This window comes from Schistocerca gregaria, chromosome 8, assembly GCF_023897955.1.
Source record: "Schistocerca gregaria isolate iqSchGreg1 chromosome 8, iqSchGreg1.2, whole genome shotgun sequence".
In the NCBI taxonomy this organism is placed as follows: Eukaryota; Metazoa; Arthropoda; class Insecta; order Orthoptera; family Acrididae; genus Schistocerca; species Schistocerca gregaria.
In genome coordinates, this window is record NC_064927.1 from 458248351 (window position 1) to 458276313 (window position 27963).

A 27963-nucleotide genomic window follows, 5' to 3' on the forward strand; every position below is an offset into this window, starting at 1 on the left:
AAGCAGAGTGCTTCGCAATCAACTCTTCACCAACCCACATTTGTCAAACATTAAAGTGACACTCATCAGAGCAATGGTCCAACAGGGGCAATAATGTCAAACAGTAGCATAATATAAATGATTTACTGTGTAACTTTACTGCCACTCCCATTTCATGCAAAAATCTGACTCATACTGAGCCATAAAAACCCAACCAGCCAAATCTGTGATCATTCACTCTGGCTGCCATGTCTTCTGTGTCATGTAAAAAACCATTCAATCTGGTGCTGGTGCAGCCAGTTGCATGGTATTTGGACATTCTTACCACATTCTCCATTGTGCTTCAAACAAATATGGAAAATTAATCTATCATATCCCTGCAGATGCCCCTCTGGCAATCAGCATGACTACCCAACAACACCAAGCGAGGTGGTGCAGTGGTTAGCACACTGGACTCGCATTCGGGAGGACGACGGTTCAATCCCGTCTCCAGCCATCCTGATTTAGGTTTTCCGTGATTTCCCTAAATCACTTCAGGCAAATTCCGGGATGGATCTTTTGAAAGGGCACGGCCGATTTCCTTCCCAATCCTTCCGTAACCCGAGCTTGCGCTCCGTCTCTAATAACCTCGTTGTCGACGAGATGTTAAACACTAAACCACCACCACCACCACTACCCAACAACATCACCCCCATCCACTTTAGTGCACATCCTAATGGCCACCATTTTACCTGGACCACACCACTTTATGGTTTGCAATAGTTGAAAGCATCCTCTCCATACTTGATGACTTCAGTGAGAGTGCTAAATTTGTTATGCCTCTCTGTCATTTAGGAGAGTACACTGATGTGATAAGTGACATTATCCTTGCATCCCCCATGGATAACAATTGGCCCTTCTTTGGTGCTTCTCATGGATGCCAGAAGAACAGTTGCAGCAAGTGATATATATTGAATAGCTGGGAAAGAGAACTTCATCATAGATCTAGCATAGGTCACACACACTAGTTGATTATCAAATGATGCCAGACAACATTAATTCTGAAACAACAGGTTTCTGGTTATATTAGTTTATTCAGTGACAGCTTAACCTGACAGTTAAAACCACTCAAAATAACCAGTTCCTAAAATAACCAATTTTCAGCTTTTTATTCATATATCTCCTGTAATACATTTAAAAACTGTATAAACAAATATTGAAAAATTTTGTCTCTGTCAGTTTCAAGATCCACATATCAAAATATTAAATTAAATAGGCAAATAAAAGAAATCTTAGTCCATATATCATTGTTACTCTTCTCAGAAAGTGATAACTGATGGATAACACAAAAAATCACCAGTATTCTCCTAATGATTCTAATTTTTTGAAACACTGCTCAAAAATTGTATTATTGTCAAGGATCATACCAGTATTTAGGCATTGCAAATAGTCAGTACTAAAGGGTGAAAACTGAGGCTGAAGAACTCCATTTTTCATGTTAATGTGTCCATTTTCAGTGCCTACAAGTAGATAAAGACATATTATGTAGACACAGGTAGCACACTGTTTCTGTTTTTCTTAAATACAATGAATGAATTGTTAAGTTTTAAGTTTTCGCCTTACATAATATCACAGGTCTGTTGCGGCTCTTCCCACTTTTAATTATTTAAATCAAATGGAGTGTTTTATCTAACTGGTACCACAGTTCATAGAATACTGCCGAACTAGGTATGGGGCCATTCTGTAATACAACCGTTACTTGACAACATCAGAGAGGAACTACCACGTAGAAAAGACGAGGCAAGTCTTGCACACTGCATGTATGTCCATACCATTTAATAGGCCATGTGATATAGTAAAAGGTGCTGTCTTAGCAATGCTGTACCAATTCTTATGCTATGTGTTTGTTGCTCATTGACATGTGCATTATGATTAAAATAGCACTGATTGCTTTTCTCATTTTACATAATAATCAGATAGAAATTTTATGATTAAAAATTACTCATGTATTTAAAAAGTTTTACTTAAAAACCAAAAACTTTAGCACTGCTGCTGTTTTTAATTGATGTCTTGCCTTTTTTTAGCCTGTCATTAGCAAAAAAGAAGCATATGTTATAAGTGAGACTAAACAAATATGAAAAAATACTGGTTATTCAAAATCAAAATATCAGGATTGGCTTTAACCAATTGGTTTTTCCAATTCCTATCACAGGCTTTGGGCCTTATGTGTGGTCAAACGTCTGTCCCAAGCTCAGCCTACCATGATCACCCACAAACACAAATCATTGGATAACGGGCCCAAATCATCAGACAGATTCTTTGCCACACTGCAACACTGACACTGCTTCAATACTGTCACCAATAATACCACACACACAGACTGCAGCATCAGCTTCAGTGTGCCCACCCCCTCACTACAGCTGAGCCTGGCCAGCCATGACTGATGTTCACAACTGTGAAGACACAGCCCCTGCTCCCCTTATACTGCCTCGCACACATGGATTTGACTTTTCTGGCTTCAGGTTCAGTTTGGTGGCACTGTGCATAACTGTGCCTTACAACTTCCCAAAAGATCTGCATGGTCCACAACAGATGCACTGTATTATGGAGACTATTCACGTCACCTAACACTTAGGTGATAAAAAAGTCATGGGATGCCTCCTAATACTGTGTTGGATCTCCATTTGTCTGGCATAGTGCAGCAACTCGACATGAGATGGACTAAAAAAGTTGCTGGAAACCCCTGGAGAAATATTGATCCTTGCTGCCTCTACAGCTGTCTGTAATTGCGAATGTTTTGCTGGTGCAATATTTTGATTTTCTGTATGAAAAGACCACTTGATGTCACATAAATGTTCAATGGTATTCATGTCAGGTGAGCTTGGTGGCCAAATCATTGGCTCAAAGTGTATAGAATCTTCTTCAAGCCAATCATGATCAATTGTGGCCTGGTGACATGGTGTATTGTCATCCATAAAACTACATTGTTGTCTGGGCACATGATGTTTCAAATGACTGATATAGCCTTCAGGTAGCCAAACATAACCATTTCCAGTCAATGATCAGTTCAGTTGGACCAAAGGGCCCAGTCCATTCCATTGCAAACACAGCCCACATCATTATGGAGTCACCACCGGCTTGCACAGTACCTTGTTGACAACTTGGGTCTACGGCTTCAAGGGTTCTGCGCTACATTCAAACACTATGATCAGCTTTTACCAACTGAAATTTGAACTTGTCTGACCAGGTCATGACTTTCCAGTCATCTAGCATCCCACTGATATGGTCACAAGCCAAGAAGATGCACTGCAGGTGATGTCATGCTCTTAGCAAAGGCACTTACATTGGTCATTTCCTGCCACAGCAAATTAATATCAAATTTTGCCACACTGTCCTAATGGATACATTTGTCATACATCCTACATTGATTTCTGTGGTTCTTATATGTAGTGTTGCTTGTGTGTTAGCACTGACAACTGTAAGCAAGTGCTGCTGCCGTCAGTCATTAAGTGAAGGTCGTCAGCCACTGCATTGCCCATGTTGAGAGGTAATGCTTGAAACTTTGTATTCTCAGCACATTCTAAACACTGTGAACCTCAGAATATTGCATTTCCTAACAATTTCTGAAAAGGAATGTCCTATACATCTACCTCTAACTACCATTCCACTTTCAAAGTTTGTTAATACCTATCGTGCGGCCATTATCACATCAGAAATGTTTCCAGTGAATCACCTGAGTACAAACACAGCTTTGCCAATGCACTTCCCTTTTATATCTAGCATATGCGATTATATTGCCATCTGTGTATGTGTGTATTGCTAGCCCCTGATTTTTGTCACCTCTGTGTATGTCACACCATGGCAACGAATCATCTCCCATGCCACCACCATGGAACGGTAGAAGACTTCATATCCTGAACCACTCACACCAACAACATTACATCATCGACTCAGGCTCTAACATGAGTACCACACCTCCAGCCCTTCCTCTCATGTCATGCAGCACCTCTGCTCTACAGCTCCAAACACTGAACGACTCTGTGATGACTGTCTGTAGCTCCAGCTCTTGCACACTGGATCAGGGTCTTGAAGATCTGATCATATATACCTTCCTTATTTCAAATGTCAGTGAACCTGTATTCAGCAGTGATTTCCTTTCCCATTTCTGATTACTACCAGATTTGGCTAGTGGTACATTGATTGACCAACATACTGGCCACTCTGTTCCTGGTGTCATCAGCTGTGTCCTTCCTGCAGTGCAGTACATCCTGTGCCTTCTTTGGATGACACACAGTGTTGCACTTCTACAGATGATCATTGTCGGTATCTAACAAGACTGCATCACATCATTTGTCAAAATCCAACAAGTCCGCCTACTCCACTTCAAGACATCACTGTGTTCCCTACACCTACAGCATGAAAATGATGCAATGCATAAGATGTCGGAGGAACTCATCTCAGAACAGCACCATCTAAAAATTTATCGGATACATCGATCACCTCCATTCACCCACAACTACTTTGTCACTCCATTTCAACCCAGTCTTGATACAGCAGTGGCATTCTCTGAGGGAATTCCTGTGTCAACACAACCTTCATTCGACAAGGTCAGTCATGTGCCACCTGTTCATGTGCTTCCTGCTGAAACACCATGCAGATGTCTGCAGCTCGTGGTCTAGCAGCTAGCGTTGCTACCTCTAGATCACAGGGACCCTGTGCGGGTTGGAGATTTTCTCCACTCGGGGACTGGGTGTCTGTGTTGTCCGCATCATCATTTGCAAAGTGGCAAGATTGGAACTGGAAAGATTGGGAACTGGTACATGCGCTGATGACCATGATGTTGAGTGCCCTACTAACCATCATCATCATAACCATGCAGTCCTGAATCCCTAGTCTCTCCTCAATTGATGCTAATGCAGTGTACTATCAGAAGCAGAACAGTAGACAAGATTACCACAACAGCAGCCCCTCTGATCCACCACAGACCACACAGGTTACCTCTAAGGCAGCAGTTGATGAACTTCTAAAATCCAGAGTTGGGAGACATTTAGACAGCTCGTGCTGGGCTTCGCCCAAGAAAGATAGGTCTGTGTGTTTATGTGGAGACTATAGGGCCCTTAATGCTTGTACAATAATTGACAGTTACCTGATACTGAACATTCAGTATTTCACCCTCTGCCTCAAGGGTGCTTCCTTTTTGAGTGTCTTGACTGCACACATACTTGCAGATACTGATGAATGCTGAAGATGTTCACAAGGCAGCAGTTCTCATGCCTTTCAGCTTATTTGAGTTCCTGTATATTCCATACAGTCTCAAAAATCTAGCTGAAACCTGACAGAAGTTTATTGATTTTATTTTGATCTAGCTTCCTTTGTGCCATACTTACCTTGTCAACATCTTTTCCCAGACAAGGATATGCATGCATTTCATCTTAAACAACTTTGTGACATGCTTGCTGGTAATGTTATCGTGATTAATGAAGATAAATGCCAAATTTGACAAACTGTGGTCACCTTTCTGGATATACCATCAACACTGCTGGCACTCATTCTATGTCACAGAGAACAGTACTCATACATCAGCTGCTGCCACTCCATCAATTCCTAGGGATGATTAATTTGTATTCTCCTTCCACAGGCAGCCACCTTTGAGGCCCTGCATGTGGAGGTTCTTGTGGGAAGAATACCACCAGTGAATGCAAGCTGACGTGCACCCACCAATGTAGTATTTCTTTCTTTTTTTCTTTACTATCTTAAAGACTTACCCACAATTTTGGCACATCCTCTTCCTGCTGCTCAACTCACTATTACATTTGAAGTGACTGATTTCACCACTGGGGCAGTTCTCCAGTAAGAAGTAACAAGTGTATAACAACAAATTGATTTTTCTCTCCACCTATGACTGTGAACTTCTAGCGATTTATGAAGCAGTTTGCCAGTTCAGTGATGATATGGAAGACAGACAGTCATTCATATAGACCACCGACTGCTGAAAGACTCAGTCTGAAATCCATCAAAAGACATTTGCCCTAGGTGATTCTGCCACCTGGACTATACTGCACAGTTTACAATGATGTCTGCCACCTGAAGGGTATGGATTACATTGTAGTGGATTATCTCTCATAGATCAATGTTATCTCCACACAAATTGAATATAGTAAGTTCACAAAGTCGCAGAGCTGCAGCTTCAGCAACTATGAGACCTTCTCCGTGATTCCACTATTAACCTCAAACTTAAACATCACTCGGTACTGGGCCCAACTACACAGATCTTTTGTGATGTGTCATTAAACTAAACTTGCCCCCTCATCAGAAGATCATCTTTAACCAGCTGCACAACTTTTCGCACCCCGGCATCCACCTGATGACACACCTTGTCACAGATTGCTCCATGTAGCTAAACATTAAGAAAGACTGCAAAGAGTGAACATGTTGTGACAAAGCAAGCCAAGATAATTTTACTTCTCCTCTTGTTTTGTTTTGCCATCTGCCCTTTTTTTTTTAACTGAATGAAATGAAACAATTGTATGGCATTGTTGGCCGGGAGAACCAATTACCATTAACAAGCGTGAATATAATCTGCATTTCCATAAAAGAGAAAGGTTGTCCCTTAGTTTTAAAGAATATAACACCAGTCTAATTTGGTTTTTAGTTTTATGTATGTAATTGATTTTCTAATTTATTTTGTCTATTCCTGGTTAGTATCTTTTGCTATAGGATGTAATCAGTAATTGTTTCATAACTTAAATTCTATTGTTGACTTCTAAACAAATATAAAATCTATATGAATTATAAACATTTGGATGACAAAATGCTATTAATCTTAAATTATCTATTTGACTCTATTCAAAAACATTTTAGCAAAGCCAGCCCCTAATTAATTCCAAAGTAATTTATAGTTTTGTCTAAATTATTGTTTGCATAACGATATTTGTTAATTTCATCATTTAAACAAATAATTTGGCTTAAACCTTGTAGTAAAAGAAACTGTTAAAAAGACAGAAGTTTTCAGTTTATTCAGTTAATTTAAAGAGTTAAGTTTTATTTGTAATTTAACTTTAAATAATGTGTATTTTCAGTACCTATTATTGTGAGGATATATAAGGGCCCGATTTTTGGTCATGAGACAGTCAGTCCACGGCCGAGTTTCAGATGAGAAATCTGTGTTGATTAGAACGACAGCAATGCTTCAACTTAACCATGGAATAAGTTTTAAACAATTAGGCCATGTGTAAAAACATTGACAGCGTGTGCTCCATACTTGCCTGATTATTCTTCAAGGGCTGTGAACTTTGTGGTTGGGTTTTACTGCTTGTAGATGTAGCAGTATGTGGAGGTTTGCCTGCAAACTATTCATGAGGCTTATTGAAAGTTAAACAGTAGTGCACTGGCCATATAACTGTGTATTATTAGGGGGTTGTGAACAGTGAAATTAAAGTACTGGGAAACACAACTATGCACCTCTCGGCTACATTATTTACAGTAGTCAGTGTTGGATACACAACCCATGTTTCAGCCAGTGTAGTAATGCAGTACATCGACACCGAGAGCAACAAACAAAGAAATAAATAAAGCAGGCTGAACTGCTACAATGTGCATACATCCCTTGCCAGTGGAGTAAATTGGGGCATTATGGGCAATGACCACTTGGACAGTTTGAGATTCCAAAAGGATGTTTTCAACATGTGAATCTCAATCTGGAATAACCTCTCCACAAGTCTGATGGCTATAATACATTATTTTCGTCATCGTCATCAAGAGGCCATACCTCTCAAGGCCATCATCCTCAAGAGGCCATATCTCTAAGGGTTATCACAACAAATTTAGTTCCAGGGAATGAGTGAGGTAGTGCAGTGATTAGCACAGTGGACTAACGTTCAGGAGGATGACGGTTCAAACCCGCATCCAGCCGTCTAGATTTAGGCTTCCTATGCTTTTCCTAAATTGCTTAATACATATGTCAGGTTTGTTCCACCAAAAGGGCATGGCCACTTTCCTTCTCCATCCTTCCTTAATCTAAGCTCGTGTGCCATCTGTAATGACCTCAATGGGATGTTAAATAGGGCTTTCTTTGATACATGGATTTCTTGGTTTGGATGCCTGAGGTCTAACAATACCTATCAAGGTCAGCAATTCAAAATGACCCTTTTCTGTGAACTATGCAGACTTTGCAGCACTCATTGACATCAGACACCTGCCTGCCACCTATAGAACAGAGGCCTTTTTTGAAAGGTGGCACCATACCTTGAAAATTGCACTTGTGCGTTGGGGAGGCCAGTGGACCAAAAGCCCTGCCTTGAGTACTGTTAGGTGAGCACTAAGCACACAAATGTGCTTTAGCGACTTCTCTGACAGAGATACTGTATAGCAAAACACTTTCCTTACCAGATGATTTCATGTTTTACAACCACCAGTCACAGTCACGGATCTTTCTGTTCTCATTGCACATGCCAGGCATCATGTAGCACACTTACATATCCCTCCTCCACAGCCACACAATGTGCCAAAAATTTTCTTGACCAATGTACTGGCCACTTGTGATTTCTTTTAGGCTCCGCACTAATACAATCCAGTTGGCTTTGCAGCCACAATACGTGGGCTCACTTATTGAAGGTTTACACACTTTTGATATATTACTGAACAGTAACATTACATCAATAACAATAAACCACTTTAAGTCTGTGTTGGCCCTGCATGATGACTCATCCACCAATGATACAACAGTTCCTTTGTGCCAGCCAGCTGCACCCTCTGCCACTCATCTGGGCAGCCCAACAGCACAGGCTGCTGCTTCAATTGATTTCAAGGTATACCTTGACGTCTATAACTTCTTTCACAGTGACTTGAACATCAAATTCCTTGACAATTTTGTAGTCATAGATGGACAGCACCCAGAATTTTCCAAGGATGGCTTCAATGCCTGTCACTTCAAATTTACCTATAACCTGCCAAATGATGTGGACTTGGCCACTATTGCATCATGAGTATCACCACACAGCTATCTCATTATCACTGCTCTCAGAACATCACATCCGCTCAACGCCACTTCTGAGGATTCCAATGCTTCCACACTACAGATTGACCACATGGCCTCCACTCCCACAACAACCTGCTACAGCTGGACTCGGCAACCATTAGTACATCTTCAAGACTATCACCTCTATCCAAAAATGGGAACCATTTTAACACATACAGACAATCCAGTTAGCACAAACACTGCAATGACTTTTACCTCACTGTGCTTTTCCTGCTGCACAGGTGTGAACAGTTTCAATATTGGCAGATCATGATGATCACCTCCCCACAGTGCTATGCTCTACTGGGAAGGAAAGGGGGATGAGTATGCCGCAATATATTATATATTACCCTCGCTGACTATCAAATGTTGTCTCACACAGGTGATTTTTGGAATTATGGGTGTGCTTTAGTATGTTCTGCTTTCTATGGCTGTCACTTGCATGAACATGGTCTTTTGTTGTAGTTATATCTGTAATAAAGAGAGCGCTGTCTCATATCAGAACATATAATCTGTCACCCTGATCTTATCCCAGGATAGGACACTACAAGTGTAAACAACTTTTTCTCTTAAGTCTATTTCTGTCTCAATATTACCCCATCCAAACATCAAGGCAGAGACCAGAGTTTAAAGGCTAAAAGATGAACTAAAAACATGCTATCTATCTATATTATAGTTGTTATAGTAAAAAAGTTGTGAAACATTTACCCCAATTTACTCACAAACCAAAAATAACAAACATTCGATAAAAATTAATTTTTAGCACCACAGTAAGACTGCTGTTTACAAGAATCCGGTGCCTCTCCAGTCAGTTTCTGACATCATTTGTTATGCTACAGCTCTATCTCTCACTGACTACTGTACTACTCAGCTGAAAAAAAATGACGGAGTCAGTATTGTCTGGTATGTTGGTATTCCCTTCCATCTCCTGTACTAACAACAATTTATGGCCAGCACTAACCTACTGAAAGTTATACTTATGATAATTATTTACAGAATGCTTTATATACCTTCGTTAGAAGAAAAACAGCTACTATGAAAAATGCCACCACTCCTCCTCCCATAATTCTCAGATGATGTTGTTACCTAATATCTCAAACAAATTATCATAGCCTTGTTCTTAGAATAATGAATGTCTTGTGGCAAGATTCACAATGTTTGCCTTTTAGATGACACACTGGAGAATTTTGCAATACAGATTGTAGTAACAAGTGCTGAACCGATTTCCTGGCAATAACCTTTTCATAACTGCTCAGTTTGGCTTCTATAAAGAATTTTCCCAAAAGAAGGCAATATATGGCCACCCTAAAAAGTAATGTGTAGTCAAAATAAACATGATTACAATATTAGTATTTATTGTTGCCTTACCATAGCCTTTGGTTGTATAGATAATAAAATTATAATTTTGAAGTTAGTACATTATGGCATCAAAGGCTTCCCACCCCTCACTCCCCCCCCCCCCCCCCCCTCATGATTGGAACTATATCTTAATAACAAAAAACAGTCACATTAACAAATTCGATGACGGATGTGAAACAAAATTCTGAGCTCTAAAACGTTAAATATCAAGTCCCACATGATTCAATACTTGGTCCATTCCAATTCTGCAGTACATAAATGATTTATGGAGGATACAGGAGGCTCTTCAAAAGTCTGTTATATTTGTGGGCAACAGAAGTATGAGGTATGGCTATAAAATAATGAGACTGATGCTGTTTCAGACTAATTACGCATGTGGCAAAGATGAATGACAAATAGCTGAGAAGCATGAAGCCTTTTCAGTCAAATGCAGCATCTCTGGTGTCTATAGACAAATTGGCGTGGCTGTGGCCTTTGTGTAAGAGTTTTTTTAATTGTAATAACATATCAGTGGATCATCATGAAACTTGGAAAAACTGCTGCTGAAACCTATCTTTTACAAAAACAGTTGTATGGTAAAGACTGCTTATCACTGTACACAAGTTTCTGAGTAGTTCAAGTGTATTCAAGATGGCCTAGAAGATGCTGAAGATGACTCACACCTGAGGCACTATCCAACATCAAAAATAGATGAAAACATATAAAATATAGAAATCTGATTTGATCTGAGCATTTTTTGAGTATTCGATTGTTTGCTGAAACTCTAAGAGTTCAAAACACATAAGGCGAACTTAATGTAACCAGTTTAAGTTGAGAAAAGTGTGTGCAGAACTGGTGCTGAAAATACTCATGATTGAACAAAAAGAAGCTTGTGAAATTGTTTGTAATGACACTTTTAATTCCATTTACATTGATCCTAATTTCATAATTTCTTGGAAAGGGTGGCAATAAGTAATGAATCTGATTTTTCACGTATGATCCAGAAACTAATCAGGTATCCATGCATTGGAAGGCCCAACTTAACTGAGAGGAAAAAAAAGCTACAATGAGTAAATCAAGATTCAAAGGAATTGTAACTGTATCTGGCTTCTTTTCTATACCATCCTCAATCATCACATAAGGATGCATAGTGCTCAGAATCAGAACATTCTTGTTGCTCTTACCCTGATAAACAGTCAGTGTGGTATCATCTTTTTTACACAATACTGTACTATATAACTGTTCTCTTGCCTTCTTGATACAGACTGGTATTTCCCTGCAAGATCGATTTATTTTACCCACAAGACTCATAGAATTAGCTTTCAGTGTCTCAGAGAAAGCTAAGGAGGTGAAAAAATTGTCACTTGTGACATTTATTCCTTTGTTGACATAAGGTTGCATCAATTTTTTTTACAACAAAGTCACCAAGACACTCATCACTCCACCTAGTGTCATTCTTTCCTAGATAAGGGATAGCATTCACAATATATTTGAGTCTTTATCTACTGCCATCCAATACTTTTGCCCATATTTGTCCAGTTTTGAGGCCATAAACTGCATGAATCTGCAACAGCACTTTGAAGGAAAAAGCTGTTCGTCGATTGTTATATGTGGACCTGGTATGTAGCTAGACTGTGCATTTGCAATGAATTCGTACCAGATTTCTGATACCAAAGCAAACTTGTCCTCACTTAGTCATTCTGATCTTGTGGATATAATGTCAAATCTGAGATAATGCATTATCTCTCTGAATCTCTCATGAGCCATTGTTTATTTCCCAAAATTATTTCCCCACTTCACTGACCACAATGTGTCTAGTTCTAAGCTCTTAGCTGCAATAGCCCCACGGATGTACAGTATAGCTATAAAAGCTTCCAGTTCTTCAATTTTTATAGTCCTCTCATCTGAGCTCAGTACACGACGTGCTTCAGTTTCTGTACATTTTACAATATGTTTCAAAATTTTGTCCGTTATCATTAGATGCTATGCACTGTAACAGGTCTCATTCAAGTTTCGTTTTGCATGCAAAGATGGTCAAGTCCTATCTTTGAAAGCAATCTGTTGTCCATATCTTCCAGCTGAACAGTCACCTATTACTCCAACGTTTCAGGTTGTTCCATTGGGTGCTACAATATCGTTACCTGAAGGAAACCAAAGTAGTCCAGAACCCTGGGCATTTTGTTGTCCACACCGACCTTGAGGATGTCCACTTCCTCAAGTTGACTTAGTCTTTGTGGCAGCTGTTCCTCTAATAGTAGTTATACGTATTAGAACGCGATTTAATATTTAATATATTGTGTAATATTAGAACAAAGAAACACCTTCATAAATGTGATATATAACTTGTAAAAATTCAACACAAAACAAAGCAAACAATTGAAATTAGTGTCTTCGCAACATATACATAAACAAAAGTTATTATAAAACAAACACTTAAACAAGCATACGTTTTCATCAGCATTCAGTAGAACCTTCTCAGGAGTAACATCATATTTTGATGAAAAATCTGGAACTATTGGTGATGGAAATTCTTCCTAGCAGTTCGCCCTCAGATTCATTATCCAAAATCTCATTTAGAGAATTTATAATGTCCTCTTCTGTGAGTAGAAATTTGTCCATAATATATTTGTAAGTTACAAGCACTATCTACACAGACAGAATGCACTACTAAACCCATTTTCGTGGTACAAAACTCTGGGTGTGCAATATCTGCATACAAGGTCAGACTTGTTTGAACCTCTCTCCCTCTCATCTCCTGCTGAAAACTGGAACGTCAGCCAGAAGTGAAGTAAAAACGAGTTTTGCGATTGTTGACCAAACACACACTAACAATAGGTATGAAGCTACATGAAAAAAGCAATTGTTATAGTGACTGCTCCGGCACATCAGAACAGATCCTTTTGCAGTTCTAGGTGAATCTTCATATTTCTCTTTATGTTTTCGCTATAAAATGTGAAATGAAGTATACTCTCTAATTACCTTATTTCATAAAAAGTCACAGAAATGTAACACTCTAGGCAATAATACAAAAGAGTGACATACAAAAGAATTATCAAGTGGGTCACGAGTGACCCAGCCACAGTTCTAGTGTTAAGGGTTCTTTTTTAAGACAATGAAGTGCCTAATACCATATTGCCTGTTAAGAGGTTTCTAGTGAAGTACAGCATCCCAATGTTACATCATCCACCTCACTCACCTGACCAAGCACCAAGTGTCTTATCTATTACCTAAGGTCAAATATGCATTAAAAGGAACAAGATTTTAGCCCATTTAAGAAGTGGAAGAAAAAGCAGTACACGTCATCAAGGAGCTCACAGAGAAAGACTTGCAGCACTGTTTCCATCAATGGAAAATTTGTTTGGAGCATTGTAGAGATAGAGGAGGGGAGTGCATTGAGGGTGATAATAACTGCATTTGTATGTTTTTGAAATAAAATGGTTTATATCAGTAGTACCATTATTTTATAGCACACCTCATGTTCTGAAAAAGGGGCACAAACATGTCAATACCAAAACAGCCAAGAAAGCAGAGGAACAGGCTTACAACTAGTTCACAGAAAACAGCTTAATTCTTGACATTATGGAATTGAAGCTATGCAGTTCTAAGGAAGTAAAGGTGCTGAAAACACAAATTATTAGGTATACCATAAATGAAACTCTGTTTGTGAAATTTCCAGATATTTCACAAAGAAAAGCCTCAATTAACTGCACAGGAACTGAACTGGCACCGTCATAACAAGAGCAAAAAGGGTTGAAGGGTAAGCAAGGAGGGTGAAGGAAAAGGTGTGGTGAGCCTTAGGACTATGGTTAGAGCTCAGGAAAGTCACCCACAATGCTGGGTTATGGGAGACTTTCCAGATGGGATGAGAAGGAAAGAGTGAATTTTGGGAACTGCACCAGATGAGATTTGCAAACCTGAGAGGTTAAAGGTGGAAGATAGAGTATATGCAAGAAGGGGATAACTGCTAAAACATCGTGTACAAGTTAATAAGAGAGAAAAGCTGTGTGAATTTATGTGGCAGAGATGGGAGGTTGAGAGCTAAAAATAGACAGGTCAGACAATGAAAGATGTACAGAACTCAGATCAGTTTGAGTCACAGGAACAGAATGTTGATGGCAGGTGCTGTATGTAGAGGTCAGCCAGCTGACATAGATCTTCACTTACAAACTCCCATTGGTCGACTACCACAGTGGTAGATTCCTTGTCTGCTGGGAAGGTAATGATGATCTGCAGTTCCTTCTTAAAACCTCAGGCCACTCATGAAGACCAACATCACAATTCATAGAGCAACCCCCAGCTTTTACCTTCTCAAGATCAACCAACCCAATCGTCCAGGCCACCCTGTAGCTGCTTGCTTCAAAGCACCCACTGAACATGTATCTGCCCTGGTTAATCAACAGCTGCAACCCATAATGCAAAGACTTCCCTCCTGTCCCTCCTGTATCAAAGACACCATTTCCTAGATTGTCTGACACCTGTGCCTGTTCCACTCTCACCACACACCTTGCTTGTCACCATTGATGCCATATCCGTCTATACTAACATCCTATTAATGATGATGTAAATAAAATAGAAAGAAACTTCCACATGGGAAAAATATATTAAAAACAAAGATTCCAAGACTTACCAAGCGGGAAAGCGCCGGCAGACAGGCACAATGAACAAAACACACAAACACACACACAGAATTACTAGCTTTCGCAACCGATGGTTGCTTCTTCAGGAAAGCAGTAAGGAGAGGGAAAGACGAAAGGATGTAGGTTTTAAGGGAGAGGGTAAGGAGTCATTCCAATCCCGGGAGCGGAAAGACTTCCCTTAGGGGGAAAAAAGGACAGGTGTACACTCGCACACACACATATCCATCCGCACATACACAGACATGGATATGTGTGTGTGTGTGCGCGAGTGTACACCTGTCCTTTTTTCCCCCTAAGGGAAGTCTTTCAGCTCCCGGGATTGGAATGACTCCTTACCCTCTCCCTTAAAACCCACATCCTTTCGTCTTTCCCTCTCCTTCCTGCTTTCCTGAAGAAGCAACCACCGGTTGCGAAAGCTAGTAATTCTGTGTGTGTGTTTTGTTCATTGTGCCTGTCTGCCGGCACTTTCCCGCTTGGTAAGTCTTGGAATCTTTGTTTTTAATATATACTAACTTATACAATTTATACTAACAATATATACTACAATATATACTAACTTATACAAACTTATGACATCCTCCCTGCTCACGCTAATCAACTTACCAACAACTACTACACTTGAGTGGCAGATTTACAGACAGATCATGGGTACAGCCGTGGGAAGCAGTATGGATCCTTCCTATACCAACATTATCATGGGTCACTTGCAGGGGGTGTTCCTGGGATCCATAAGCCTTCAGTGATTACATCTTTCCCAAATGGACTCATGGTGAAGCTGACCTCTTAAAATTCCTGGATCCTATTCACATGATCCTATTCTGAATCCCATGCCACTGTGCTTGACATTGGTCCCATCCACACATTAAACCTACTAACAAACAACAGTACTTACATTTTGACAGTTGCCATCCTTTCCACATCAAACATTCCCTCCCATATAGTCTTGGAATTCATGACAAACGTATTTGTTCAGACGCAGACTCTTCACGGTGATAAACCATCATTCCCACCTCACCCTTCACTGGAAGTAATTACCTCACCAGCCTCATTCAAAACCAGATTTCCTGGTCTATCGCATCCAGTCTTGGTGCTGCTGATTCCTCCAAAAAACAACTTAGGAGTACACCTCTGATGACTCAGTACTATTCTGGCCTTGAGTGTACTAATCAGCCACTTCAATAAGGCTATGACCTCCTAAAATCCTGCCCTGAAATGAGGAACATTTTATCCAAGATTTTGCCCACCACACCTAATATACCTTTTTGTCACCTTCCCTTTTCTGCAATATCTTTGTCAGACCCTGTGCTCCATCTGCTTCGATCTCCCTATGGCTCCTACCCCTGTGACCATCCCAGCTACAAGACTTCCCCTGTGCATCTAGGGAAGGATAGATTAGCTGATTTAATTGTAGGTCGTCTAAAGGGGGCCACTAGCACTCAAGGCAAAACCCCTGTGACCCGAAAGGGCATAGGGGCACCTTTTTTAGGTTGAACAAGATGTCCAGACAGGAAGCCATTAAAGGTAAAAAAATAAATGGTTCGAATAAAGGTAGAGGAAACAGTTGTGTTAATATATCTCACCAAAATATCAGGGGATTAAGGAACAAAATAGACGAACTAATAATTTGTTTTGAGAATATTAAAAATACAACAGAAGTTGATGTACTGTGCCTGTCTGAACATCATATAACTACACAAATGGAAAATGTAAATATTAATGGGTATAAACTAGCAACTTATTTTTGTAGAGACAATATGGAGAAAGGAGGAGCTGTCATTTATGTTAAGGGGGAACATAGTTTTAAAAACATAGAAACCCCAAAATTCTGTGTAGAACAGCACATTGAAGTATGCGCTTGTGAGCTTAAATTGGACAGTGGTAAATTCATAATTGTGACTGTGTATAGGTCCCCACTTGGAAATTTTCAAATGTTTCTTAAAAACCTAGATCTCTTGCTGCGTTATCTGTCAGAAAAGGGAAAACACATTATCATTTGTGGAGATTTTAACGTAGATTTTCTTAAACACTCAAGCAAGAAGAACGACCTTGAACTATTACTTTGCTCTTACAATCTGACATCAGTCATTGATTTTCCTACTCGTATTGTACAAGATAGATAACATTTTCATAGCCCAAGATAAATTAAAAGAAGCAAGCACCTATCCTATTAAGAACGGGCTTTCTGATCACAATGCACAGCTACTTTCAATTCATGACTTTGCTCCATACAGTAATGTGAAAAAAACAAACAAAATAATATGCCCAATTAACCATATAACAATTCAACAATTTAAGGAAAGCTTGAAAAGGGTAGACTGGGAGGATGTTTATCGGGAACCTGATGCAAATGTTAAATTTAACTTATTCCATGATAAACTTGTGGGTATATTTGAAAACAGTTTTCCTAAGAAATTAGTGAATCATAATTCAAATAAACTTGATAAAAAACCATGGCTGACTAAAGGGATTAAAATTTCTTGTAGCCAGAAATGGGAACTATACCAAGACACTAGAATAAGTCGAGATGAAGAAAAGCTCAACTATTATAAGAAATATTGTAATATATTAAGGAAAGTTATAGAAAAAAATCCAGAAGTATGTGTATCAAGTCTGAGATTAGCACCTCTGATGACAAAGTTAAAACAATATGGAATATAGTTAAAAGGGAAACAGAGCAACCAGGGTCACAGGAAAACAGTATTACTGTTAAGCACAATGAAAAGCTTATAAATGAAAAATCACAGGTTGAAAATATTTTTAATAATCATTTTATAAATGTAGTGGAAAATATAGGCACCAGCTGCTCACCAGATAGGGCAGAACTCTATATGAAAGAGGCATTCCCGGTGCAAACAAATGAAATTGAAATCCTACCCACCTCACCGTCTGAAATTAAGAATAAAAACTCACATGGAACTGATGGTATCTCCAATAGAACACTAAAATCTTGTCCACACCTGATAAGTCGAGTTCTTAGCCACATATGTAATAGCTCATTGAATCAGGGAATATTTCCTGACAGATTGAAATATGCCATAGTTAAACCCTTGTATAAAAAAGGTGACAAGACAAATGTCAACAATTATCGTCCTATTTCACTTCTGACATCCTTCTCAAAAGTGTTTGAAAAAGTAATGTACTCAAGAGTAACTTTACACATTAGTGGGAATAACGTTTTAACAAAATGTCAATTCGGTTTTCAGAAAGGTGTTTCAACAGATAGTGCTACACACGCTTTCACTGATCAAATTTTAAATGCTCTGGATAGTAGAACATCACCAATTGGGATTTTCTGTGATCTCTCTAAGGCTTTTGATTGTGTGGATCATGAAATCCTCTTAGATAAGCTGAAGTACTATGGAATGAATGGTTCAGTACACAGATGGTTCACTTCATATTTAACTGGTAGAATGCAGAAGGTTGAAACAGTAAACCCACATAGTACACAAAGGGCAGCACATTATTCAGACTGGGGATGTATCAAGAATGGGGTACCACAGGGTTCTGTTTTGGGGCCTTTATTGTTTTTAATATACGTTAATGACTTGCCTAATTGTATTCATCAAGATGCAAACTTGGTTCTCTTTGCAGATGACACAAGTATTGTAATCAAGCCTAAAAAGCAAGAATCAGCTGAGGAAAATGCAAATAATGTTTTTCAAAGAGTTATTAGGTGGTTTTCCACAAATGGACTTTCATTGAACTTTGAAAAAACACTGTACATACAGTTCAGCACAGAAAAAGGCATAACACCGGAAATAAATATAGAGTGTGGGGGAAAATCTTTAGCTAAAGCAGATTGTTCAAAATTTCTGGGTGTCTGTATTGATCAGAATTTAAACTGGAAGACACACATTGACAATCTACTGAAACGATTGAGCTCAGATACCTATGCTATTAGTGTCATTGCAAATTTTGGAGACAAGCACATCAGTAAGTTAGCTTACCATGCATATTTTCATTCGTTGCTTTCTTACGGAACCATCTTTTGGGGCAATTCATCACTAAGAAAGAAGGTATTTATTGCACAAAAACGTGTTATCAGAATAATGTTTGGGGCTCATCCAAGATCATCTTGTAGACAATTATTTAAAGAATTAGGGATATTGCCAGTAGCTTCACAATATATATACAGCCTAATGAAATTTGTTGTTAGTAACCCAGATCACTTCAGAATTAATTGCACAGTCCACAGCTACAATACTAGGAGACAGGGTGACCTTCACTACCGTTCATTGAATTTGACATTGGCACAAAAGGGGGTGAATTATATTGCCACAAAGATTTTTGGTCAATTGCCAAACAATATCAAAAGTCTGACAGACAACTAATCGGCATTCAAAAGTAAGTTAAGGGAATTCCTGAATGACAACTTCTACTCCATAGATGAATTTTTAGACATAGGCCAAAGAAATACAGTAAGCATTAACAATTGTACCGTATATAAGACTAACAATGATTATTTGGGATAAATGAATCTTGTGTACTTTGACACGTTCCACATCATTACGAAAGAATCGTGTTCATGATCCATGGAACAAGTAATATAACTAACTAACTAACTACCACCAGCTATACCAGCTCTGTAACCGGTGAAACATATACTATCAAACGGAGAGCCACCTGTGAAACAACACACATAATGTACCATCTGTTATGTAAACACTGTTTGGCCTTTGACATCAGCACAACTACCACCAAGTAATAAATTAGGATGAATGGGCATAGGCAGAGGGGGTATACTGGCAACATACAATATCCTGTAGTACAGCGTGCTCTACAATATGACAGTCGTGACCTACCTCAGTACCTGTCTCCCCATACGTGCCATCTGGATTTCTTCCCCAGACACCAGTTTCTCAGAACTCTGCAGGTGGGAGCTGGTGTTCCGACATGTTCTTGGTTCTCACCGCCCACTTGGCCTTATTGTACTTGTATGCTAATATCTTTGGTCTCAGCATTTCTTCACAGCAATTATACCTTTCTTCACTCTAGAGTTTGCTACATCTTTCATTCTCAGACCTGTCTGTTTTTCACTGCCACCTCCCACCTCTATCACGTACAATGCACATAGCTTTCCACTCTTGCACAATGTTTTAGCAGTTATCTCCATCTCTCATCTTTCATGTACCCATCTTGCACCTTTAACCTCTCAGGCTTTCAAATCTTAACTGGGGCGGTACCCAAAAACCAGTCTTTCCTTCTGAACCCATCCAGTAAGTCTCCCCTGGCCTGTGGTTCTGGGCAGCTTTTCTGTTTCTACCCCTTTTCCTAAATCTCACCAGTCCTTTTCCTTCACCACTATTCCTTCCACTTCAACCATTCTGCCAGAAGAATAAACCACTGGCTCCAAAAGCTAGCAAATTGTAATACCTTTTTTTACATGTGTTTTTTCGTGCCACTGCTTGGTGAGTAGATTCTTTTTTATCTCCCCAGCTTTATATATTCACATGAAATCTGGTCAGTGTGCCTACCTTTGCCTTACACTTAATGTGGCACCTCGTAACTGCGGGTATGGTGGCGCCGTCTATTGGTAGACAGATTGACATGTGTGCACCGTTGATGTTGCACAGCACCAGTGTGGCTTCACGCGGAAGAGAAGGTGGTCACACAAGTTATCATCCACTACCAAACATGGAGGTGAGTAAGCAGGAACGAGAAGTGATTCGATTTTTGGTGGTGGAGGGAGTTGGAGGCTATGAAATATATCAACAGATGAAGACTGTGTATGGTGAGTACAGTCTGAGTTGTCCAAGTGTTGTGAAATGGCGAAAACGATTCCTTGAGGGGCGCAAGTCACTGGGAGACGACACTCATCGTGGACGGGCTCATTGTGTCATCACACTGGAAATTGGTGCGGAAGTGAATGCTTCAGTCTTGGACAACTGCAGAATCACTGTGGATGAGATCCATCATTTACTTGGTACTAGCATGGGCTCCATCTGCATCATAATGCATCAACACTTGAATTTTCAAAAAATCTGTGTGCAGTGGGTTCCCCACCAACTGACTGCCGAAGAGCACAATGCTCGAATGGTGCTGTCCTTGAGTCATCTGATACATTAACATGATGAGGAATATGGCTTTCTGTCATGTGTTGTCACAGGTGTTGAAACATGGGGTCACCATTTTGAACTGGAAAGCAAGTGTCAGAGCAACCAGTGGAAACACACAACATCACTACTTCCAAAGAAATCAAAGGCCGTACACACCAGTTCTGGTAAGGTCATGATGTCCTTCCTTTTTTACCACAAGGGCCCACTGCTTGTCAAGTTCCTGGAATGGGGAATTACCACCAATGATCAGCGTTTTCAAGCCACTTTGCAGAACCTTAGATGCCATCAAGTCGAAACGCTGAGGCATGTTGTCCAGTGGTGTTATTCTCCTGCATGATAATATCCGCTGACACATGGCCAATGTGGTGAAAATGACATTGCAGCAGTTTTGATGGGGAATGCTGGAAGATCCACTGTACTCTCCCAACCTTTCACCGTGTGACTTTCATGTGTTTAGACCTCTAAAAGAAGCTATTCACAGACATCAATTCACAACAGACGACGAAGTGTGTGACTGGGTCCATGCCTGGATCTGACAGCAACCTACTAGTTTCTTCAAGGAGCTAGTGTCACAATGGGATAAATGTGCCAACAGTTTTGGTGGCTATTTTTGAGTATGTGTACTGTGTATGACTACATTTCTGAGTTAATACAATCATTGCCATTATTTTACACTACTGACCGGATTTTGTTTGAATGCCCTTTATTGTATGTGTGTGTGTGTGTGCGTGTATGTGTGTGTGTGTGTGTGTGTGTGTGTGTGTGTGAGAGAGAGAGAGAGAGAGAGAGAGAGAGAGAGAGAGAGAAATTGTACTATCATCTCCCAATGCTAACAAAAATATCACAGAGCTAAAAGATTTTAGAATAAATCTAAGATCACTAGTAATAAAGCACTGCCTTTACAGCATATAAGCTTTCTTATAATTTGATGAGGCACAACAAGCAACAATATGTGTGAAAAACACGAGGTATATGTCTAAGTCAATTTATCGTAAATAGAGGAATGAGTATAAATTTCATGGTTGTAAATCTTGGTGCCTATAACCTACATGAATAATGTGATAACAATGGTGTCAGCAGAGTTCAAATATTCCTTAGTTACCTTTTGTTATTAAATATTGATTAGCTTTTTATTTCCTGAACTCTTTAGCACATATTTTCTCTCAGTTTAATATCCATTATGTGAAGCAATGTACAGCACATCTTAAATCTAACCATCACAGCCCTTCTCATCACCTACTATCATATCATTCACTCTGACTTATCCAACATCATACTGTAGCCTACTTTTTGTACAGCGTAATACGTAAAGGAGCAATAAAAATTGAATACAATCCAAATAAATCACAATTTAAGGTACAGTGGTATTTAAGTTGACCAAAAAACACAATTATGCCTGGTTTGAACTTCAAAATTCTTGCTAAATTTGACTGTAGACAAGATTACTAACATGCTTTGCATATTTCCACTCAAAAATGTCACACAGCATAATCAGTTCCTTTAAGGCCAAAATTTGTTTATAGAAGCATTAGTAAGAATATTTTTCATAAACAGCTTGGAGATATGTCTTCAGGAACCCTAGGATCCTGAAATTTTGTGCAAACGCATTTACTCTCAAATAGTACTAGCAAATAATGAGAATAAAACTGGATATCATATTAATTTATCCATCACTGGGCTAGACGAAAACAAACTACATATCCTTGCGTAGGAGTTTTATACTCTTTTATGATAGTCCTTAGCAAGTTTTTGGCAGACAGCAGGTGGGAAATCTCCAAACATTTATAAATAAAGTCAAAGAATACCTCATTAGGCAGTTCTTCTATAATTTATCGGGGATGGGATCACAAAATCAATCAAGTGTAACTTACAAATGATATTGTTCACAGCTGTTATTCTCTCAGCAACTGTAGTATAATTGTCAACTGATGACTGAGTTTTATTCTGAAAAATATGTAACTTACAAATAATTGCATTTTTTCATTGTATGGAAGTAGAAATTTTGGGAAGTCAGAAATAAAACAGTATGAGAGAAGAACTAAGGTTAAAAACTTCTATTACACTGAAACATCAATTGGCAAAGTCCAGGATAGAATGTAACAAGGAAGTTAGACGGAGGGTGTGGGAGAGTGGGGGAGAGGGGAGTGGAAAAGGAGAGAAGTAAAAAGATTGGATGTGTTGGTAGAAAAGATGGCTATGTAGTGCTGGAATGGGAACAGGGAAGAGACTAGATGGGTGAGGAAAATTACGTACAAAGATTGAGGCCGGGAGGGCTACAGGAATGTAGGATATATTGCAGGGAAATTTCTCCCTGCACAATTCAGAAAAGCTGGTGCTGGTGGGAAGCATCGATATGGCACAGGTTGTAAAGCAGTCATTGAAATGAAGAATGTCGTGTTGGGTGGCATGCTCAGCAACAGAGTGGTCCAGTCGTTTCTTGGCGACAGTTTGTCAGTGGCCATACAGGTGGATAGACAGCTTGTTGGTTGTCATGCCCACAAAGAATGCAGCACAGTGGTTGCTGCTTAGCTTGTAGATCACATGACTGGTTTCACAGGTAGCCCTGGCTTTGATGGGATAGGTGATGTTTATGGCCAGATTCGAGTTGGTGGTGGTGGGCCAGGCCTTGTTTCTAAATCTATTACAGGGATATGAGATAAGGGATTGGGAGCAGGGGTTGTGTAGGGATGGTCAGTTATACTATGCAGATTCAGTGGATGGCAGGATACCACCGTGGGAGGGGTGGGAAGGTTAGTGGGCAGGGCATTTCTCATTTCAGAGAATAATGAGAGCTAGTCAGAATCCTGATGGAGAATGTAATTCAGTTGCTCCAGTCCTAGGTGGTACTGAATTACAAGAGAAATGCTCCTCTGTGGCCAGACGGTGAGACTTTGCGAGGTGGTGGGTGACTAGAAAGGTAAGCCACAGGAGATTTGTTTTTATACAAGGTTGGGAGGATAATTATGGTCTTTAAAGGCCTCAGAGAGACCCTTGGTGTATTTTTGAGAGACTGCTTGTCACTGACGATGTGACAGCCATGCGTGGCTAGACTGTATGGAAAAGATTTCTTGGAATGGAATGGGTGTCAGCTGCCAAAATGGAGCTAATGCTGGTTGTTAGTAGGTTTGATACAGGCAGAAGTAATGATGTAGCCATCTTGAGGTGGAAGTCAACATCTAGAAAGCAGCTCCTTGGGTTGAGTAGGACCAGGTGAAGGAAATGGGGGAGAAGGTGAGGTTCTGGAGAAATGTGGAGGGTGTCCTCACTCTCGATCCAGATCACAAAGATGTCATCAATGACTCTGAACCAGGTGAGGGGTTTAGGATTCTGGGCATTTAGGAAGGATTCCTCTAGATGGCCCATGAGTAGGTTGGCATAGAACGGTGCCATGCAGGTGCCCATAGCTGTACCCCAGCTTTGTATTTAGGTAATGCCTTCAAAGGAGAAGTAATTGTGGATGAGTATATAGTTTATCATGATGGCTAGGAAGGAGGTTGTTGGTTTGGAATCTGTCAGGCATTGGGAAAGGTAGTTTTCAAAAGTGGTAAGGCTTTGGGCATTAGGGATGTTGGTGTAAAGGGAGGTGGCATCAATAGTGACGAGCAGGGCACCGTTTGGTAAAGGAACAGGAACTGTGGAGAGATGGTGAAGGAAATGGATGGTATCATTTATATAGGAGGGTAGGTTCCGGATAACAGGCTGAAGATGTTGGTCTATGAGAGCAGAGATTCAGTGGGGGCACAGTAACTGGCCATAGCACGGTGTCCTGAGTGGTTGGGTTTATGGATTTTAGGAAGCATATAGAAAATAGGAGTGCAGAGAGTGGTAGGGGTGAGGAGAGAGATGGACTCCTGGAAGAGATTCTGGGATGGGCCTAAGGATTTGAGGAGAAACTGGAGATTCTGCTGGATTTCTGGAATGGGGTCACTGTGGCAAGGTTTCTAGGTGGATGTATCTGGTGAGTTCTCCTGCCAGGTAATACTTGTGGCTCAAAGCAACAGTAGTGGAGCCTTTGTCAGCAGGCAGGATTATAAAGTTGGAATCAGTTTTTAGGTGGTGGACTGTGGTTCTTTCTGCAGATGTAAGGTTAGTTTGCATGTTCAGGGATTTGGGGAATGATGATGAGACAAAGTTTGAGGTTAAGAAATTCTGGAAAGCTAAGTTGGTGGCAGTGGAAGTGGATCATGGTTGGATAGAGAGGTGAACTGAGTCATACAGGCTTCAACATTGATCTTTAGTTGAGTCTGATTGGTAGGGTTGGTGGCGAAAAAATGTTTCCACTGTAGGGACCAGGAGACAGAGAGAAGGTTGTTAACAAGTCCTGCATGATTGAATCTGGAATTGGGGCAAAAGGTGACACCTTCAGACAGGGCTGATGTTTCTGCGGGGCTAAGGTTTTTGGGGAAAGTTCATGACTGTGTTTCTGGTCTGTGTAGATTCTGGCTTGTGTGTGTTGGTGTGAGAGAGTTTTGGAGGGTTGGCTAAATGAAGTAGGTCTTCAAGACAGGGTTTGTCAGCTAAAAGGGGATGTGGGGGAGGTGTGGAGCTGGTGTAGAGGTTGTGGACAGTGATACTCCAAGGTGGGGGTAGGAAGTGATTAGGGTGGAGAGTTTTTGAGATGGTATTGGGCATGTTGCCCTAGTTCCTGGAGGAAAAGAGTTTCAATGTGTGTTATGGGTTCCAGCAATTTGGGATTGCTGAGCAATAGAATTTTACGGATGGAAAGAAGGTACTGAAAGAAGGTTTGGACTTGATTGATATGGTTTTGCAGGACTATGTTGGTGAGGACTAAGGATTGGTGGAATCTGAACAAATGGAGGTCACTGTGGAAGGAAGGGTGGCAGCTAGAGATGGGTAATCTAATGGTATAATATTGAGACATTAATTTTTTATGTAACTATCACAGAAGGCCCTGTTTTTAACTAATCAACAATTTTGGATCCCTCATAATGATCAGGGTGTTGACTGTTTACACTTTGATTTTATTTACATCATTAGAGTTTTTGAGTGTTGATATAAGTACATATCAAAGATGATTTGTTTGTTTTATGGTGCAGCAGTGCCAAAGGCACAAGAAAAAAATTCTTGACATTTTGAAGTGTCCTCTGTACTACCAGATAGCAGGGTTGTCCATAAACAATATTTTGACATCGTGACTTGTCTTCATCAGGTGCTACCTAAGATTGCTAGTTGAGGGACTGGATCCATTATTTATACCTACAACCTTCTCCCTCCATGCATAGTGCTAGGTGCTCTGGGCGTGGTCTGTTTCTGTTAAAATCATCCTGAAATGTTCAGTTTTCTGTCCATTGTGTGCCTGGCAATGAGCTGGTGTTCTGTTTTTGGTATTGTGCACCTACTGCTTTGCCTGTGATTCATTCTTGATGTCAACATTCTCAGTTTTGCTTTTTGTTGAGTTCTTCCATTGCATTTCAGCAGCTTCAGGGCAGGATTCCAGGCTTTTCTGAGTTTGTAGCTAGGGTCACAATTCGTGAAGTTTTTCTGCCACCTTTATCTCTATTGACTCTCTTATAATACTGTCCTGGTATCTGGAGGTGTGCACCAGAGCCATCTGTTTTTTGCAGCTCGTTTTATGATTAAGTCACAGACAGTGCTTGGCAATGGCTGATTTAGTTGCATGTCTCAGTTGTTTATGCCTATGATGTTCTTGACATTTTACATCCACTGTCCTTGTTGTTTGGTCTATCTGCGAAATGCCACATTGGCAAAGTGTATTATAATTCCCAATTTTTAAAAAAATCAAGATCCCCTTTCTCATTTCCCAACACTACTCCTATTCTGAGAGGTGGGCAAAACAAACATTTGATGAAATGATTTTTGAGAATTCTGTTGACCTTGGCAGAAATAGATCCCGCATAGAGCAGCTAAGTCACTTTTTTTTTCATCTTGTTTGTCTTCTCTGTCATGCAGCAGAATGGCATCCTGAATCTGTTTGATTCTGTGTCTATTTTTGCACAGGACTGAATGTAGATGCTCTATTTGTGATATCGAACTATCATGGTTTGACAAGATGCATGCTCTCTGGACCAATGTCTTTAGAGCTCCATTCTTCTTTTCTGGGTGGTGAAAGCTGCTAGTATGCAGTGTATAAATCAGTGCCTGTTCATTTATGATACACTCTATGACCAAATGACACACCTTGCCAGACCAAAAATTTGACATAAAAAATAGAGCATCTATGCTTAGTCACCTGCCAAAATAGACAAAAACTCAGATTCAGAAGGCCTCACAACCAGCCTCTCTACGACATACACGATAGAGAAGAAGAGCAAGATGAAGCAGAGCCTGTGGCTTACATGCACTATGTGGGTTCTATTTCTGCCAAGACCAACAGGATTCTCAAGAAGCACCCCATCAAGTGAATGTTCTGTCCACCTTCCAAACTAAGAGGACTACTGGGAAATGTAAAAGATAACCAAGATTTATGAGGACAAGGAATTTGTAATATAACTCACCAGTGTGGCATATTGTACATTGACCAAACAACTAGGACGATGGACAGTGGATGCCATGAACATCACAGGCGCACACAGCTGAGACAGGCAACTAAATCAGCCATTTCTGAGCACTGCCTGGAACTTAATCATAACATGATTTATAAAAAAAAAAAGAGGGGTATGGCACAGCCACCCAGATACTGGAACAGGGTTATAAGAAAGAGATAAAGATGACAAAAAACCTCATGAATCACGACACTGGGTAAAACTCAGTAAATCCAGGGATCCTGCTCTACAGATGCAAAAAATGCAATGGTTGTAGTGGTAGAACTCAACAAAAAGAACTGAGAATGTGCAGGTGGGAAATGACCCTAGTCAGAGCACTGTACCATGAACAGAATGGCCAAATTGCTGTCAGGTGTACCAGACTGAAAATGGAATGCCAGCTCATTGCCAGGTGCACCAGACAAAAATATGGAACTTCTTGGAGCAATTCTAGT

The 27963-nt window shown here is 40.0% G+C and overlaps 1 protein-coding gene and 1 non-coding gene across 2 annotated transcripts in view; both read left to right on the forward strand.

Annotated features, from left to right (window-relative positions):
* Positions 1 to 27963, forward strand: part of LOC126284772 (uncharacterized) — a 96641-nt gene that overhangs the window by 68112 nt on the left and 566 nt on the right. The window lies entirely within an intron of this gene.
* Trnaa-cgc (transfer RNA alanine (anticodon CGC)) lies at positions 403 to 475 on the forward strand. The gene has a single exon. It is a non-coding gene; the product is annotated as a tRNA-Ala (tRNA).